Here is a 19,690-nt window from a genome sequence, read left to right as displayed (position 1 = left end):
CCGTCTCTACAAAAATAATGCAAAAAAAAAAAAAAAAATTAGCCTAATCCCAGCTCCTTGGGAGGCTGAGGCAGGAGAATTGCTTGAACCCGGGAGGTGGAGGTTGCCAAAAAAAAAAGAAAAGAAAAGATTGTTTAGATAGGACACAAAAAGCATGAACCATAATATTTTTAAAAATTGATGAAGTGGACTTTATCAAAATTCAAAATTCTCTTCAAACAACATCATTAATAAAAGATAAGCCATACACTGGGAGAAAATATTACATAAAATATATTTATTATATATTCAGAATATATAAACAACTCGATTACAAAAGACAAGCAACCCAATAGACTACTGACAAAATATACAAAGTATATGAATACTTCACAGAACAATAATACACACACACACACACACACACACACACACACACACACACACGAAGCCAATAGGTATATAAACAAAGATCCCCACTATTATCAGTGATCAGAGCAATGCAAATTAAAGACTCATGACCACGAGCACAAATAACATTTTCAAGCTTGACAATAACAAGCAATGAATATAAAGCAGCTACAACCCTCCTACATTCTCAGGTGCAAAGTGAAACAACTTTTGAAAAACAGTGCAGCATATGAACCTAAACATGTAACCAGGAAAAAAAATAGAAATAGCCTGTAGACAAAGATGTGTTCACTGATACCATGCATTTTTATTCATAATAGCTCAGACAGGGATACCTCCATTGTAAAAAAATATTAAGCTATTCCACTATGATTATGAATTTTTTTTTAATTTGCACAGTCTCATTATCCCTGTGTATTTGATTTTCTTCTCTGGGAGCCTGCAGCATTTACCTTGGAAGTGCCCCAAGCAGGTGACTGAGCCAGTTTCACTCACCTTTGGTTGACCTCACCTGGAAATGATGGGGAAATTGTATTTTTCTCACATTCTAAGAACACCTGGTTGACCTATGATGCAATAATTACATAGATGAGTTCTCTGCACCAGATAGCTCCTTCCATTGCAAAAACATTGCCATTCATGCATTTTCACCCCCCAGCTAAACCTCACATGAAGGTCTAAGAAAGAACACTAGAATGTGTCAAAAATCACTGATTTCTGAGTTAAGTTTTTTTTTTAATGCTGGTGTTTGGTGCCATCTAGTGGGTTCAATTTACTATTTAAGCCACACAAAAAAATCACCATAACAGAGGGAAGAGAAAGGATCCTTTTAAAATAAATGAAATAAAGAATTGCTTTTCAAAAATAAGAGTGGGCCGGGTGTGGTAGCTCATGCCTGTAATCTTAGCACTTTGGGAGGCTGAGGCGGGTGGATCACCTCAGATCAGGAGTTCAAGAACAGCCTAGTTAACATGATAAAACCCCATATCCACTGAAAATACAAAAATTAGCCGGGATGGTGGTGGGCGCCTGTAGTCCCAGCTACTCAGGAGGCTGAGGCACAAGAATCGCTTGAACCCGGGAGGTGGAGGTTGGAGTGAGCCAAGATCGCGCCACTGCACCCCAGCCTGGATGAGAGAGCGACACTCTGTCTCAAAAAATAAAAAACAAAAAACAAACAAAACAAAAAGTGTGGACTAGGGCTCAAAATTCTGATGCCTGTCTTTTTTTTTAGTAATTAACTTTTGCTTGCTGAATATGGGGGTGATATTCTTTTTTGAGGGTGATAAAAACGTTCAGGGACTAGATGGACATGATGGTTGTACAATATTATGCATGCTGTGTACTAAATGCCACCGAATTCTGTGCTTGGAAATAGTTAAATGTACGTTAGAATAATAACATTCTAAGAAAATATGAATTTAAAATGGGAGGCATGGTAGATAACATGACTGCCCACACAGAATAATCTTTAAATCTGCCCAGTATAGTCCAACATTGTTTCTTCAGATGGCTATGCTTTATTTTACCTTGTATTTTACCTGCTATGTCACTTTTCCCCCCACTTTCTCACCTCAGCTATTCAAACAGCCCCCTGCCCAGACTTCTAGCACCCAATCCTGCCTCCCGGGATAAACGGCATCCTTCCTAAGCCATCCAAGACATGGTGTCGCTGCACTTCTGAATGTTCCTGGGTTTTCCCCAACGTTTCCCAGTGGAAAGCCCTGTAAGGGTCTCGATGGAAGTTTAGTAGGGTTAGGGGCTGGCACCAGCTGTCCCCACTGTTGTAAGCCCTTTCATCTCTCCAGGCGACAATTGGTCTGTGGACCAGCTGTGGGGAGCTACCCCTGGAGTGCAGGACCCACGGATGCAGAGAAGAGGTACATCCTTCTTGTACGGAACGGGTGTGCAGGGATGCCTGAAATGGGGAGAAGGCAGAGTGCTGGGAAGGAAAGCCAGCGCTTTTATGGGGTACACTGTGGGGGTGGCAGGGAAGGAGGTGGGAAAGATTATTTCAGCAGGGAACAGGAGTTAGAGGGGGAGGCTTGCGCCCGTCCACGCTTTTGAGAGTGCACTCACACAGGCACATGCACTCACTCCCATGCACACACTCCCACTCATTCATGTACACACACACTTGCATTCTCATGCCCTTTACACTTGCCCTTGCACACTAGCACACTCAGGTCCACACACAATACACATACACAGTCATACACTGAAAAACACACCCACACTCACACTCATGCATCACAACCCTACACTTACACCATCACATGCACACGCATACACTTACACACATTCACACCCTCATACGGTTACACTCACACACTCAGCCTCACACATGCACACTCTCACTTATACACTCACACATACTCAACACTCACACATACACATGCATACTTCCACATGCTGTCATTCATAAACACTGACACACAGCCACACAATGTCACACTACACACACTGTCACACTACCCACACACTTTTCCACACTCTCACACTCAGACCCATTGGCACACAGTCATGAACACACCCACAAGCAGTCACACTAACTCACACGCTCACCCTCCCACACACATGCACTGCACACTCACACGCTGACACATTACATGACTTCATAGTTTACACACACACTTCCATGCACATTCACTCCATACCTTTCTGCACACCCATACACTCATTCACACTCCCATCATCACAACACTGACACACTTCTGCCTGTCCTTACACACCTACACACTTGCCACACACACACTGACAGTGTTCCATGCACACTCACATATCCTGCGCATTTGGTCACTAACCCTCATGACCACACACACACACACACACACACACACACACACGGGCTTTCAAATGCACTCATTCACAAACACATATTCTCATTTGCATACACACTTACACACACCCTCGCACGCTTGTTCACACTCCCTCACATGCAGTCACACTAGCCGTCACACTCACATGTGTTCACACGCATACACACACCCCTTGGCGCGCACACACACACCCCCGCTCACCCCAAGCCCACCTGACAGGTGACACACTTTACCTGTGCGGCTGGGATGGCTGGTCCTCTGCCTGCGCTTTGAGGTTCCTTGGGGCAGCGGCTCATGCTGGTTTTCCCACTGCGGTGTCTTCTGTGGCTTCAGCTTCGCCTAGTGCAGGCTGCCATTCAACAAACACGTTGTCAACAGTCGATCAAAAGAAACCCATTGGCCACCTTACCCTGAGGACTAACCCTGAGGCAGCTGCCCTTCCGGATGCCCTCAATAGTCTAACTGATTCCATCCCCCAGCCTCGGGGGAGAAGAACTGCTGCCGATGCACTCCACTCACAGGTGAGACTGGGAGAGCTTTAGGGAGTGGCCAAGTCCCCTGCCTACACAGCTGCCTCCCAATCTATCTTCTCACCCTCCCCTTTCTCAGGCGAAAATCATACTCAGTGTTTCTGTGGGATCCTTTGATCTGGACATTGTCAAAGAAAACATTGCACCAGACAAGTTAACCCTTCAAGGAAGGCCTCAGTCAGGACTACTGCAATACGCAAGAGAGAAGGAGCTTCACTTCGTTGAAACAAAAGGCTGGAGTTTTTAAGTGCTGGGGTGAGATGCTGAGAAGGAACTGGAGACATAAGGAAGAGGTTAGGAAATGCAGTAAAGCTATGTGTTGGCTTATTGGAATTTTTCAAAACTAGGAACCTGCCCTTCTGCAAAGACTGAGAGACAGATGTATCATCTTCAATAATTACATTTTAAAGGGATGGCTCTGAGGTCTTGAGAAAGACATTCCTGGGTTGCAAAACTAGCAAGAGGCTAGAAGAAAATTTGGGAGAAGATTTGCATCTCAAAGAGGTAGAGAAAGAACTCACAATTGCAAGTTTCCTAAAATAAATCCTCCGTGACAAAGGAGGCCTGATGGATGGAGCTGGAGGTCATTATGTTAAGTGAAATAAGCCAGGCACAGAAGAAAAATACTGCGTGTTCTCACAGGTGGGAGCTTAAAACCTGGATCTCATGGAGACAGAGAGTAGATTGGTGGCTACCAGAGGCTGGGAAGGGGGCAGAGAAGGGAGATAAAAATAGTTTGATTAATGGGTACAAATACCAGGTTTTTTGTTTTATTTTTTGGAGACAGGATTCTCTCTGGAGTACAGTGCTGTGATCATCGCTCACAGTAACCTGGAACTTCTGGACTCGAGTAATCCTCCTACCTCAGCCTCCCCAGTAGCTAGGACTACAGGTGTGTGCCACCATACCAGGCTGGCTTTTCTTTTTTTTGTAGAGACAGGGTCTCACTAGGTTGCCCAGGCTGGTCTCGAGCTCCTGGGCTCAAAAAATCCTCCCACTTTGCAAATATACACTTCGATAAAAGAAAAAAGACATAGTGTTCAATAGATCAGCAAGTGACTGTAGTTTACAATAATCTATTGTACATTTCTTTTTTTCTTTTCTTTCTTTCTTTCTTTCTTTTTTTTTTTTTTTTTTTTTTGAGACAGAGTCTCGCTCAGTCAACCAGGCTGGAGTGCAATGGCATGATCTCCACTTACTGCAGCCTTGACTTCCCCGGCTCCAGAGATCCACCCACCTTAGTCTCTTGAGTATGGGGCCACAGGCACGCACCACCACACCTGGCTAATTTTTGTATTTTTTGTAGAGACAGTGTTTCGCCATGTTGGCCAGGCTAGTCTCAAACTCCTGGACTCAAGTGATCCACCCATCTCGGCCTCCCAAAGTGCTGGGATTACAGGTGTGAGCCACCGCACCCAGCTATCTTTGTGTTTTTAACCTTAATAACGACCAAGTGCATCCTTGATATGGTCTCATCCTCCTTGCTGTAAGCACATTAAAATGCTGTTATGACATGCATTCAAGTGATGAAACAGTGCTAACATCAATGCCTTTGCCTGCAGAATTAATTCAGGGGTTTATTTGAAACTCAATATAAAGGCCTAATGTAACATTCAGCAGACAAGAAGCCATATGCAGATACATTCTTTTAAAATAACAGGTCATTATTTGGTTCTTTCTCATGTGAGAGTCGGATGACTCAGAGTCAACATAAATTCCAAGTGGTAGGCAGAAAACCAATGCATAGCTGGAGAGGGAAATGAAGGCTAGTATCTGCAGTAAGGCTGAGGTGATGCAAACGGCCACACAGTCATGGATTCACAATGATCTGAGTCTCCATCATGCTGCAACCCAACACCTTGCACAGCCTTCAAACACCAGCTGGGAAATCAACAGTGGCCTGTGCAGTAGCAGGAGATCTGTTCACCCTCTATTTCCTCTCATCCCCATGCAGCAATCTGTGAACAGAGAGAAGCCTTTAAGCTCTGGGATCTTGGCCGGGCGCGGTGGCTCAAGCCTGTAATCCCAGCACTTTGGGAGGCTGAGACAGGCGGATCACAAGGTCAGGAGATTGAGACCATCCTGGCTAACACGGTGAAACCCCGTCTCTACTAAAAAATACAAAAAACTAGCCGGGCACGGTGGCGGGCGCCTGTAGTCCCAGCTACTTGGGAGGCTGAGGCAGAAGAATGGCATAAACCTGGGAGGCGGAGCTTGCAGTGAGCTGAGATCCGGCCACTGCACTCCAGCCTGGGTGACAGAGCGAGACTCCGTCTCAAAAAAAAAAAAAAAAAGCTCTGGGATCTGCTGCTCTACAGAGACAATTTGCATTTCTCTCACCACCCCTGAAATTCTCACTGGGAAACCCAGGGTACCCGGGAGCTCGGGCCATCCTTTGTCCTTTGGGATGTTAGGAGGAAGCAGAACAGCCAGCTCCCAAATGGAACACTGCAGAATGCTCACTTCTCAAGGGTCTGTTTTGGGTTTGTTTTTCTGTTTTGTTTTTGTTTTTGTTTTTTGTTTGTTTTGTTTTGTTTTTTTGAGACAGGGTCTCTGTCACACAGGCTGGAGTGCAGTGGCGTGATCTCGGCTCACTGTAACCTCCACCTCCCAGGTTCAAGGGATTCTCCCACTTCAACCTCCTGAGTAGCTGGGACTACAGGCACGCACCATCACACTCAGTTAATTTTTGTATTTTGTTTTTTGGGGCTTTTTTTGGTAGAGACAGAGTTTTATCATGTTAGCCAGGCTGGTCTCAAACTCCTGACCTCAAGTGATCTGCCCACCTCAGCCTCCCAAAGTGCTGGGATTACAGGCATAAGCCACCACGCCAGGCCTCCTTCAAGCGTCTGAATCCAGCCAGTGAGCTTGTCCTGCGTGATGCCTGCTTCATCCTATGCAATGGAGAGAGGCTGAGATTTTATTTTAGTAGGAAAATATCTTGAATTGCATTACATCAAACTAAAAGGGAGAGACGCAAACATAAAAAGTAAAATAAAAATCCAGAAATTGCAATAGCAAGCAACCCTCCAAAATGTGGCAAAGCTCTGTGTATATTAAAAATGTACTGAGGTCAGGCGTGGTGGCTTACACCTATAATCTCAGCACTTTGGGAGGCCGAGGCAGGTGGATTGCCTGAGCTCAGGGGTTCAAGACTAGCCTGGGCAACACGGTGAAACCCCATCTTTAACTGAAGTGCAAAAAATTAGCTGGGCGTGGCAGCGTGCACCTGTAATCTCAGCTACTCAGGAGGCTGAGACAGGAGAATCGCTTGAACCCAGGAGGCGGAGGTTGCAGTGAGCTGAGATGGTGCCATTGCACTCCAACCTGGGCAACAGAGAGAGAGTCTGTCTCAAAAACAAACAAACAAAAGTACTGAAACATGCAACATCCACCTTTTCGTAGTAGTTCCCACAGCCTACACAAATGAGTATAAAATGCTTAATATTTTGCTTGCCCTACATTCTCTTTTGCTGGAAGGATGGTTCTGAATAAAAATTTTTTATTTTCCCATTCTTTGCTTTTTCATTAATGCTATTTTCTTTGCCGCAAAGTTATAGAGTGGAAAAACTCTCAATCTCTTTTTCTTCTCTTGTGTATTTTCAGGTAGATGCATTCTATTACTATATTCTATCTATCCGTTCATTCCATCTATAATCTATCATCTATTCCATACATCTATCCATCATCTATCTATTCCACCTATCATCTATCTGCCTACCTATTATTGTCTATCTATCTTTCTATCATCTATTCATTATCTATCTATTCTATCTACCTATCATTACTCTGTCATCTATTCCATCTAACATCTATCTACCTATTATCTATCTTTCTATCATCTATCATCTATCTACATTTACCTATATTGTTCTCTCTGTCAATCATCTATCTATGTATATATGTATTTATGAATGTATGTGTGTAATTTTCTATCTTCTAGTTATCCATCTGTCTATCTATCCATCTGTCCATCTATTTCTCTTATGTTTAGAGATACATATATAATCTATATATTTTACATCTGTAACATATTTATTTTTACTTTTATACAACAGTGACATTAATTAAATCCCACCTAATAAAAACTGTATTCTAAAACTTGGTGTAGTAGAAGGCTGAATAACCTGACCCCAGATCAAGGTACACATTGTGTGGCTGAAAATCACTTGGCTTTGTTAGACTTCATCTTTCTCCTACATAGGACCAGGTCGCCAGCCTAGAAAATCTCAAAGGTGCCTTACAACCTTTGAATGCATTGGTTCCATGGAAGCAGGAGGCTTAAGCTCTAGACCCATGGCTGCTGTAATTACACATAACTCGGGCATTGCCATAAGGGAGCCTTAGGATGGCAGTACGACACTGGTTCCTCAGAACATCCTACATGCAAATTTGCTCTCCCAAGAGCCGTATTTTACAAAGTGATAATCTTGGGAACATGGTCCACCCAAATGCCTCTGCCCGCAGTGGATTTCTGCAGACTTCAGAGAATCTGGGCACCATCAAAGCCAAGCAGTCCCTGGTGTAGTGTCTAATAGGGACTGTGTAATTAGGGCATGTTTTATGTGAGATTCTGTTCAACAGATGTAAGTACAAGAAAAAGACAGCTTTTCACGGCAGAGATAAGATAATTGAGCTGTCTGGCATAGTGACTCAAAGCCATTGAAGGTTCTAGTCAACTGATTCCTCTGTTTTTGACTTTTTAAATGGCTCTTTCACTGTTATTGCCTCTGGCAACTGCCATTATAATGGAGGAAATTTTGTTCCACTAAAAGGCTACTCCATTTATGGACTCAAGCCATACCAAAATAACAAAGCTCTCTTATAATCCCAGTATGTTTGCTGACCATTCCCATTTCCCTCTCTGGCTGTCCAGAAATAGCCTCTCTTCCAAGGTATCACTTTTATTTATTGCCAATATGAAGGTCTTGTAGAAAAACATTGACTTCCAAAAACAACAGATGAATGTTATAGCAAGAGTGCAGAGAGAAGGGAACGCTTATACACTGTTGCTAAGAAGTAAATTGTACAACCTCTGTAGGAAACAGTATGTAGATTTCCCAAAGAACTAAAAATAGATCTACTCCTTTGACCCAGCAACTCCACTAATGATTATCTATGCAAAGGAAAATAAGTTATCAAAAAAGATGCCTATACTTACATGTTTATTGCACCTCAATTCACAATAGCAAAATCATGGAATGAATCTAAGTGTTCATTGGATGAAGAAAATGTGGTATACACACACCAAGGAGTACTATGCATCTATGAAAAAGAATGAAACTATATCTTTTGCAGCAACATAAATGGAGCTGCAGGTCAATATCCGAAGTGAGATAACTTAGAAACAGAAAATCAAATACCACATGTTCTCACTTATAAGTGGGAGCTAAAAGAAATGGGTACACATGGACCTATAGAATGGAATAACAGACACTGGACACCTTTAAAAGGGGGAAGGTGGGAGTGGACGAGGGTTGAGAAATTACCTATCTGGTATTATGTTCACTGTTTGGGGGAGAGAAGGCCAATCCCCACCACTGGGCAATATATCCGTGTAACAAACCTGCACCCTTATGCCCTGAATCTATTTGTGTTTTCAACATTGACTTCCACGGTCACTATTTGTCTGTGAAATCACTCCTTATCAACCAGGACTTGCATGTCTTTTTGTTTCTCAGGTGAACTGTCACCCCTACAAGTCAGCTTGCAACCGGCCCTGGCCACCACCAGTTTCCCCACACTGAGCTGAATATTGGACATGCCCATCTTAGACATTCCAGCCCATTCTGAAATTCCACATCGATTTACCCGACAAAGTCTGAAGTTCCAGGGCAATTTATCTGGAAAAGCTCACCTGGAATCACGTGTCATTTCAACCAATAACTATGGAAGAGGACGTGGCATCAAAACCAAGGGTATCAATTATTTATAAGGGTTGTGTGGTGGTTGGTCCAGGTATCTCTTCTTCACGCCATCACTCCTTTCAAGAGCTGCCACTATTTTCTAATTTAGCACAGGAATTTAGATGCCCCTAAATAAGTAGGCATCCAATATCCGCCCACACCACTTTTTGTGAGAGTCCGTATGGAGACACTACCACCACTGCTGCTCTCCTACTGCATACCCCACCATGCCAAAGAATGGTGGCTCACACCTGTAATCCCAGTGCTTTGGGAGGCCAAAGAGAAGGAACACTTGAGGCCAGAAGTATGAGACCAGCCTGGGCAACATAGCGAGACCTCATTTCTACAAATAAGTAAAAAAAAAAAAAAAAAAATAGGGCATAATGGCACACGTGTGTGGTCCCATTTACTTAGCAGGTTGAGGCCGGAAGATCACTTGAGCCCAGGAGTTTGAGGTTGCAGTGAGCTAGGATTATGCCACTGCACTCTAGCCTGGGCAACAGAGAGAGACTCCATCTCTAAAAAGAGGGAGAAGAAGGAAGGAGGAGGAAGAAGAGGAAGAGGAAGACGAGGGGAAATACTGCTCTTTCTCAGACCCAAGGTAAAAAGGTTTTTGGTCTCATGTTGACCAGAAAGACACTGATATTTAATTAAGCAATATAAAAAGGCTCATTGTTAGGATTAAGGAGTAAGTAAAATCAATATTGAGATAGGAGGATGGAGGACATCAACTGAGTTCCAATCCCAATGAAGAGGAGAAAAAGCTACAGCTATCTAGGTAAAATATCTACTTATCCTAGAAGAAGCCTTTTGACAGCAACATAAAATTCATACCTATAGGTTTTAATTCTTATGGATGCTGTAGCAAATAACAACAATTTGGATGGCTTAAAGTAACAGATGTTTATTTTTTTCCAGTATTGGAGACCAGGAATCTGAGATCAAGGTGTGGGCAGGGGTTTGCTCCCCCTGGAGGCTCTAAGAGAGGATCCTTCCTGCCTCTTTCAGCTCCTGGTGGCTCCAGGTGTCCCTGGGCTTGTGGCCACATCACTACAGTCTCTGCCTCTGTCTCCACGTGACCTTTTCCTCTGTGTCTGTGTCTCCTCTTCTGTCTCTTAGAAGGACACTCACTGGTCATTGGATTTAAAGGCCACCTGGGTAATTTAGAGTGATCTAATCTCAATAATCTTACCTTAATTACATGCAAATACTCTTTATCCAAATTAGTGTGCATTCACAAATTCTGGAGTTTAGTACTTGGGCATATATTTTCGGGGGTTGGTGGTTGGAGGGGCTTTTATTCAACTCAGTACATCTTAATAAGGAACGAATGCTCCCCAACTTGCCTTACAAGTCATATATTAAAAACAGTGTTGGTGGCTGGGTGCAGTGGCTCAAGCCTGTAATCCCAGCACTCTGGGAGGCCGAGACGGGTGGATCACGAGGTCAGGAGATCGAGATCATCCTGGCTAACACGGTGAAACCCTGTCTCTACTAAAAAATACAAAAAAACTAGCCGGGCGAGGTGGTGGGCGTCTGTGGTCCCAGCTACTCGGGAGGCTGAGGCAGGAGAATGGCATAAACCCGGGAGGCAGAGCTTGCAGTGGAGCTGAGATCTGGCCACTGCACTACTCCAGCCTGGGTGACAGAGCGAGACTCCGTCTCAAAAAAAAAACAAAAACAAACAAACAAAAAAACCCACAGTGTTGGCCTAACACAGTGGCTCATGCCTGTAATCTCAACATTTTGGGAAGCCAAGGCAGGAGGATCACTTGAGCCCAGGAGTTGGAGACCAGCCTGGGTAACATAGGGAGACCCAGTTTCTACAGAATATTTAAAAATTAGCCAGGCATGATGGTGCATGCCTGTGGTCCTAGCTATTCAGGAAACTGAGGTGAGAGGATCACTTGAGCCTGGGGGTTCAAGATGGCAGTGAGCTATGCTCACACCACTACACTCCATCCTGGGCAACAGAGCTGGACTCTGTCTCAAAAAAAAACAAGACTAAAACATCAAAATAAAAAAGCAATAAAAAAAAAACTAATTACTCTTTCTTGAAAATATTACACTTTTTTTCTTCTATATCTCTACTCATAGCTCTCAACACCTTTCTTAAGCCCACATCATAACCTGTCTTGCATAACTTTGTGAGTGCCCGACTTTTCACTGGACTAGATTGTAGAGCTACATCCTTCTTAAGAATAAATCTGGCCGGGCGCGGTGGTTCACGCCTGTAATTCCAGCACTCTGGGAGGCTGAGGCGGGCGGATCATGAGGTCAGGAGATGGAGACCATCCTGGCTGACACGGTGAAACCCCGTCTCTACTAAAAATACAAAAAATTAGCCGGGTGTATTGGCGGGCGCCTGTAGTCCCAGCTACTGGGGAGGCTGAGGCAGGAGAATGGCATGAACCTGGGAGGCGGAGTTTGCAGTGAGCCGAGATCTCGCCACTGCACTCCAGCCTGGGCCTCAAAGCGAGACTCCATCTCAAAAAAATAAAATAAAATAAACCAAAAAAAAAGGAATAAATCTACACTTTAGGTACCAGTAAATCCATGCAATGCCTCAGACATTATAACCACATAATGCCTGGAAAATCGACATGAATTTATGTGAAGCATAAGCCTTTAATTTTTTTAAAGAAAAGTAGATTGTTGTTTTTCCATATCATTTCAGAGTTGTTCTCTAGTTATGCATGCCCTTTATTGCAGAACCATACAGATTTTGCTCTCCATTTCATACATCATTTGTTGAAATGCCCTTTAAAATGTAATGGAATATAGAGCTTTATGGGAAAAAATGCTGTAGAAAATAAATTATCTTCCCTCTTTGCATTGGGAACCAAAAGGTCTCACCTTATTAATGACCACAGAGACTCTCCTAAAGCAATTCTGGAAGTCAAAGACAGCCGGAGTCTAGTTTAATGGGAACCCTCATTTATTAGACAAGAGCACCAAGGCTATGACCACAGCAGCTGGTAGCAGCAGCCCTGCAGTGAAGTTGACTCTCAGAGGACACAAGGAAAGAGTGTGTTGATAAGAAATGTACAGCAAAGGTGTAGCACATCATCATTTGATCTTGAGGCACTTGACTGTGGGCAAAGTACCTGTTATGTAAAACACGCTTTGTTAGTTAGGGCCATGCTAAGCTGCTTAAACTGATGAATGAACACCAAATCTCAGTTTTTGTTTTGTTTTGTTTTGTTTAACAAATAGCTGTTGTTAAGCCCAAAGTGTGTGTTCCTGGTTGGCTGGTGATGCTCTTTCAAGTCCTGAATCAGGGACCCAGTAACTTTCAACATTGTGGCTCAGCTCTCTTCAACAGCTGCCTCCCAGTTCTCTTGAGATATTGGTATTTATCAGAGGAGAGGGGATGGAGAAGGTATATGCATTTGCTAGAGTTGCCATAACAAAGAACCATAGACTGAGGGGCTTAAACAACAGAAATTTATTTCCTTACAATCCTGGAGGTTGGAAGTCTGAGATCAAGGTGTGGGCAGGGCTAGTTCCTCCTGAGGCCACTCTCCTTGGCTTGTAGACTCGGTGTTCTCCCTTTGTCCTTACACAGTCATCTCTCTGTGTGTGTCTGTGTCCTCATCTCTTCTTATGAGGTGTCTTAGTCCATTTCAAGCTGCTATAACAGAATACCATAGGCTAGGGGGCTTAAACAACAGACATTTATTCTCCCACTGTCCTGGAGGCTATCTATCTACCTATGTATCATCTATCTACCCATCTATCATCTATGTATAATCTACCTATCATCCATCTATCTACTTGTCATCTACCTATCATCTTTCTATTTATCTATCATCTATCTACCATCTATGTATCTATCTACCTACCTATCATCTAGCCATCTATCATCTGTCATCTATCTATCTACCTATCATCTATCACCTATCTATCATCTATCTGTCTCACCTATCATTTATCTATGTATTTTTGTATCGTCATCACCTATCTATGACCTATCTATCATCTATGATGTATCTATCATCTGTGTATCTACCTATCTGTCTGTTATCTTGGTCAAATATACATAATATAAAACTCACCATTTTCACCATTTTTAAGTGCACGGTTCAATGGCATTAAGTGGATTCACACTGTTATGCAACCATCACCACCACCTATCTCCGGAACTTTTTAAATATCTTCAGTGAAATTCTGTCTCCATTAAACACTAACTCCTCATGTTCCTTTCCCCCAGTGCCCAGTACCCACCATTCTGCTTTCTGTCTCTATGTATTGGATGACTCTAGGGACCTCATATGAATGGACTCATAGAGTATTAGCCTTTTTGAGCCTGGCTTATTTTGCTTAGCATAATGTCCTCAAGGTTGATCTATGTTGTAGCATGTGTCAGAATTTCCTCCTTTTTTAAGGCTGAACAGTGTCTCACTGTGTGGATGGACCACACTTCGTTTATCCGTTCCTCTGCTGACAGACACTTGGGTTGCTCCCACCTCCTGGCTACAGTGAATAATGCTGTTACGGACATAGGTTTACAAGTATCTCTTTGAGACCCTGCTTTCAATTCTTTTGAGTATATACCCAGAAGTAGAATTGCTGGATCCTATGCCAACTCTGTGTTTAATTATTGGAGAAACCACCACACTGTTTTGCACAGGGGCTGCACCATTGGGCGTTTTCACCAACAGTGCACAGAGATTCCCATTTCTCTACATCCTGGCTGACACCTGCTATTTTCTGGATTTTGTGAATCGTAGCCATCCTAGTGGGTATGAAGTGGTAGAGCTTTTATTTAACACTGAAGGACACAGCACAGCAAGAGAGAGAAAAAGTGTGTGTGCAGGCCAGCATTGGGGTACAGAGACACCCTTGTGCAAGCTCCCAGGGTTCGTATTGATGCATGAATTGAACCACCTAGATCTGTATGCAGAATCTTGGCTTCTTCAGGAGGGCTCAAAAGCAGACCTTTCCAGATTGTTGGACAAATGGTGAAACCATACTGACTTCACAAGTGGTTAGGCCAGTTGCAAGCTATAAGTAAAGAAATTGACCCTCAAAGGATTTCTTTTTTTTTTTTTTTTTTTGAGATGGAGTTTCCCAGGCTGTAGTGCTGTGGCATGATCTCGGCTCACTGTAACCTCTGCCTCCTGGGTTCAAGCAATTCTCCTGCCTCAGCCTCCTACTGAGTAGCTGGGACAACAGGTGCATGCAACAACGTCCGACTAATTTTTTGTATTTTTAGTAGAGATGGAGTTTCACCATGTTGGCCAGGCTGATCTTGATATCCTGACCTCAGGTGATCTGCTAGCCTTGGCCTCCCAAAGTGCTGGTATTACAGACCTGAGCCACCCAGCCTGACCAAGGGATTTCTTAATTGTACATTTTAAAAGAACTTAAAGAATGTCACTGAATTGTTTGTAGCTCAAAGGATAAATGCTTCAGGGGATGGATACCCCATTCCCCATGATGTGCTTCTTTCACATTGCATGCCTGTATCGAAACATCTCATGTAAGGCTGCGCACGGTGACCCATGCATGTAATTCCAGCACTTTGGGAGGCCAAAGCCAGCGGATCACTTGAGGCCAGGAGTTCGAGACCAGCCTGGCCAACATGGCGAAACCTCATTTCTACTAAAAATACAAGAATTAGCCTGGCATGATGGTGCACACCTGTAGTCCCGGCTACTCAGGAGGCGGTAGGAGAATCGCTGGAACCCAGGAGTCAGTGGTTGTAGTGAGCTAAGGCCACATTATTGCACTCCAGCCTGGGTGACGGAGCCAGACTCTGTTTCAAAAAAAAACCAAAAAACAAAACAAAAACAACTCATGTACCCCATAAATATATACACCTACTATGTATCTGCAAAGATTAAAAATTAAAATTAAAAATTTAGAGAAAGAAATCTTATCCCACCATGCAAAGCATGGAACCACTCTATTCTACAATTACCAAGCCCAGTATGAGACTTTAAGCAACATCTCATAAAACCCACTGACCAGGGGTCAAAGACCATACCTCTAGCATTTCCAAGAGATAGATAGAGCTTGTCCAGTTCAGCTATAAATCAACTTTATTTCCACAGAGGGTCACATAGCCCTTTCAAAAACAGCCATATTGGATCAAACACAAAATCCGTAAAAAATATTCTTCCTGTTCCCCCAACCTCAAAATACATGTTGGAGGTCATATGGCCAGGGGCAATGCAGATTCAAAGCCACTATTGTGAGCCGCATTGACTATACCACCATGTGATTCATAATGTGTTGAAAATCAGATGCTCATGATAAATGATCATTGATTAGGGCCCCTAGTCGTGAGTGTACCTATGTTTTTTCATTTTATAAAAGCAAATATTAAATCAACATGAAGAGTAAATAATTACCCTTTATATTGACAGGCAGAAATTGGTTTATATTCCATTTAAAGTTCAATTGACCATTATTTTCATCCTTGACACTTGGGCTTATCCATTCTCCAAACCACTACTTTGGAAGAGCAAGTTAATATACAATTACTGCTAAAGAAGGTACATACCTCCAATTTTGTGTTGTGTTGAAAATTCACTTGTTTGTTCTGTCCTTCTGATTGGGAGTATTATTTTCCTAGGTCTGTTTTAACAAAGTACCATAAATCGAGATGCTGAATGGGTCTCAATAAATGTGTGTTCTCACATTTCTAGAGACCAGAAGTCTGAAATCAATGTGCGGGCTGAGACACACTCCCTCTGAAGGCTCAGTCTGGCCAACATGGTGAAACCCTATCTCTACTAAACATACAAAATTTATCTGGGCATGGTGGTGCACACCTGTGGTCCAAGCTACTTGGGAGGCTGAGACAGGAGGATCGCTTGAACCCGGGAGGCAGAGGTTGCAGTGAACAGAGATTGTGCCACTGCATTCCAGCCTGGATGACTGAGCAAGACTCTGTCTCAAAAAAAAAAAAACAAAAAACAAAAAAAAAAAACAAACAAAAAAACCAGACACTGACACTCACAGATTATGTATTTCAGACCGCCAAGTTAATTCAGCATTGGCAGTGACATCATGTTCTTCCAAACAGCATCCCCTTTCTCCTTCTGGGTAGTGAATTTTTGTAAATGGCAAATGAATTCCTTCATTAAGCCACAAACGGTGACATGACAGCTGCGAATTCAGCAATCTATAAGGTTTCCAGATAAAAGACACAATACCAATTAAATGTGAATTTCAGATAAATACTGAATAATTTTTTAGTATCCATATGCCCCCAGTATGACATGGGGCATACTGATACTTAAAAATGTGTTACTTGGCCAAGTGCAGTGGCTCACACCTGGAATCCTAGGACTTTGGGAGGCTGAGGTTGGGGGATTGTTGATCCCAGGAGTACAAGACCAGCCTAGGCAACATGGTGAAACCCTGTCTTTACAAAAATACAAAAATTAGCTGAGTGAAATGGTGCACACCTGTAGTCCAACTACTCAGGAGGCTGAGGTGTGGGGATCGTCTGAACCCGAAGAGGTAGAGGCTGCAGTGAGCTGTGATCACACCCACCGTACTCCAGCCTGGGCAACAGAGTGAGACCCTGTCTCAAAAAATAAAAATGAAAAAGTAGAATAAATAGAATAAAAATTCAAAACTTTTAAAAATGTGTTATTTATCTGAAATTTAAATTGATTACAATTTTTATTTGCTCAATGTGGCCACTCCAAGTGCATGGAGTATTTATTTTACCATGCAGTTTCTAACACTTGCATCTCTGCATCTGCTTCTGTTCCAGGACAGAGAAAAATTAACACCCTTCTGCTGTATCTAAGAATAGGTAGATACACCTGTGTTTTGATTCTTTCTGAGTTTAGTACTAGACATTCCTCATTATCATTCTCAGGGAAAAGATGAATGTAGAATCTCCACTGAGCTAATATTTCCTGACACCCTGTTTATGCACCTTGTGAATTATGGGCATTGCCTTGTGGGTTATTTCATTTTATCTTCACAATCACCCTCCAAAAGCAAAAAACAAAAACTGCCTCACTCAAATGTCCACTGCCATCAGTGCCCCATGAGTATACATATGGTGCCAAGCTCTGCCATGAGCTCTCCAGAGAAGAGGAGTAAAACCAAAGAAGGGAAGATGTGTCTGCCTGGAAGGGAACATCTGTGACACCTTCTTTTCCAAATGTTCTTAAAGTTTCAGCAGATTATTGTAAAGGAAATATGAAGAAGTTAGTACTTAAAAAAAACCTCCTTGTATCAAAATGTCCCATTCCCAGCCTCTATTCAATTTCAATCCTTTAAATGTTTGTTTTCATATTTCCAGTCATGGTCCTATGTAATATTCTTATACTACAGTTTCAAGATTTGTCAATTTTATGTCTTATGGTTATTGAGGATTTGGTCTTGACACTGAGATTGCAGAATTATAAGAAATGTGAGAAATCTTGGCCAGGCGCGGTGGCTCACGCCTGTAATCCTAGCACTTTGGGAGGCTGAGGCGGGCAGATCACTTGAGGTCAGAGTTCAAAACCAGCTGGCCAACATGGTGCAACCCTGTCTCTATTTAAAAAAAAAGAAAAAAATAATTAGCCGGGCATGGTGGCAGGTGCCTGTAATCCCAGCTACTCGGGAGGCTGAGGCAGGAGTATCACTTAAACCCAGGAGGCGGAGGTTGCAATGAGCTGAGATCACGCCATTGCACTCCAGTCTGGGCAACAATAGCAAAACTCCATCTAAAAAAAAAAAAAAGAAATGTGAGAAATCTAACGTGACTGACTCTATTTTCCTTCAAACCTCACATGCTACATTGTTTTGTTTTGTTTTTGCTTATTCTAGTGTGGCAGCCAAGATAACTGTGTAAGGAAGTTAGTTTATAGTTAAACTTTGAAGCCAGGTGTGGTGCCACCCAGCACCTTGGGAGACCGAGGTAGGAGAGGATTGCTTGAGCCCAGGAATTGGAGACCAGCCTCAGGAACATAGTGAAACCCCTTCTCAACAAAAAATTTACAAAAATTAGCCAGGCATGGTGGTGTGTACCTGTAGTCCCAGCTACTCAGGAGGCTGAGGTGAGAGGATCACTTGAGCCCAGGAAGTTGAGGCTGCAGTGAACCGAGATCACACCACTGCACTCCAACCTGGACAACAGAGCAAGATCATGTCTCAAAAAATAATAATAAATAAATAAATAAATGTGTATATATTTATATACACACACAGAGAGAGAGAGAGAGAGAGAGAGAGAGAGAGAGAGAGTTAAACTTTGAGGCAAGGAAACTGACCCCACTCCTTGACTGCAGATTAAAGCCACATTCAGAAAACAAGGTTAGAATTACTGTAGGGTCTTGAACTTTGCTAAAGAATAGGCATAATCAATGACCTGCCATCACTTAGTGTGTTTTCCTGTAAGTTTTCCACTGCACCAGAGTCATGTAACCAGTGATCACAAGATGTATAACTTCCCAAACTACTCCTGTAGATAACATTACTATTGTAAAGCCTAAACAATGGTCTTTGAAATATTTTTCAGATTTAGCATTTTGGCAGACCAAGAGATGCCACCTGGTCCTGAGATACCCTCTCCTGGGAGCTAACTCACCTGCACAAAGACAGTTTTAGACACCCCTGACATTTCATCCCTAGCCAATCAATTGTTGCAGTTCCCCAGCCTTCTGCCCACAAAAGTACCTTGAAAAACCATAGTTTCCAACTTTTCAGGGAGACAGATTTGAGAAAGCTCTCCTATTCTCCTCAATTAGCTGTCCCTGCAATTACTAACCTCCCTCTTTGCTGCAACATCTGCTGTTCTCAGTGCATTGGGTTTTTGGGGGGCTGCAGGAAAGTAGAACCCCTCAGACTGTGACACTCTCCTGCCTGCCTTTCCATCCAATCACAAATGTCCTTTCCCTCCTACCACATTCCTTAAACATTTAGGTCACAATATTTGGTTTAAGAAATCATCAGTGTTTCCATTATAATGACCATTGCTGTCAGGCCTCTGAGCCCAAGCCAAGCCATCGCTTCCCCTGTGACTTGCACTTATACGCCCAGATGGCCTGAAGTAACTGAAGAATCACAAAAGAAGTGCAAATACCCT

At 42.9% G+C, this 19,690-nt stretch overlaps 2 long non-coding RNA genes across 3 annotated transcripts in view; both read right to left on the bottom strand.

Annotated features, from left to right (window-relative positions):
• The window catches only part of LOC135969079 (uncharacterized), a 56,697-nt gene extending 39,941 nt beyond the window's left edge, over positions 1-16,756 (bottom strand). Inside the window, exons 1-2 of one of the 2 annotated variants that reach the window (XR_012429958.1) lie at positions 16,616-16,756; positions 3,443-3,558 (exon numbers count right to left, since the gene is read on the bottom strand). This is a non-coding gene — a long non-coding RNA (uncharacterized lncRNA). Of the gene's footprint in view, positions 1-3,442; positions 3,559-13,105; positions 13,277-16,615 lie in introns of those variants that run through there. The other variant, XR_012429957.1, reaches the window with a different exon arrangement.
• On the bottom strand, positions 808-2,099 carry LOC141409406 (uncharacterized). The gene is made up of 2 exons (XR_012429959.1): positions 1,964-2,099; positions 808-956 (listed from the first exon to the last, which is right to left on the bottom strand). It is a non-coding gene; the product is annotated as an uncharacterized lncRNA (long non-coding RNA).
• Positions 16,757-19,690: the final 2,934 nt, after the last annotated feature.

The sequence above is a fragment of the Macaca fascicularis genome, chromosome X, assembly GCF_037993035.2.
Source record: "Macaca fascicularis isolate 582-1 chromosome X, T2T-MFA8v1.1".
Classification (NCBI taxonomy): Eukaryota; Metazoa; Chordata; class Mammalia; order Primates; family Cercopithecidae; genus Macaca; species Macaca fascicularis.
This window is presented reverse-complemented; position numbering and strand designations above follow the sequence as displayed.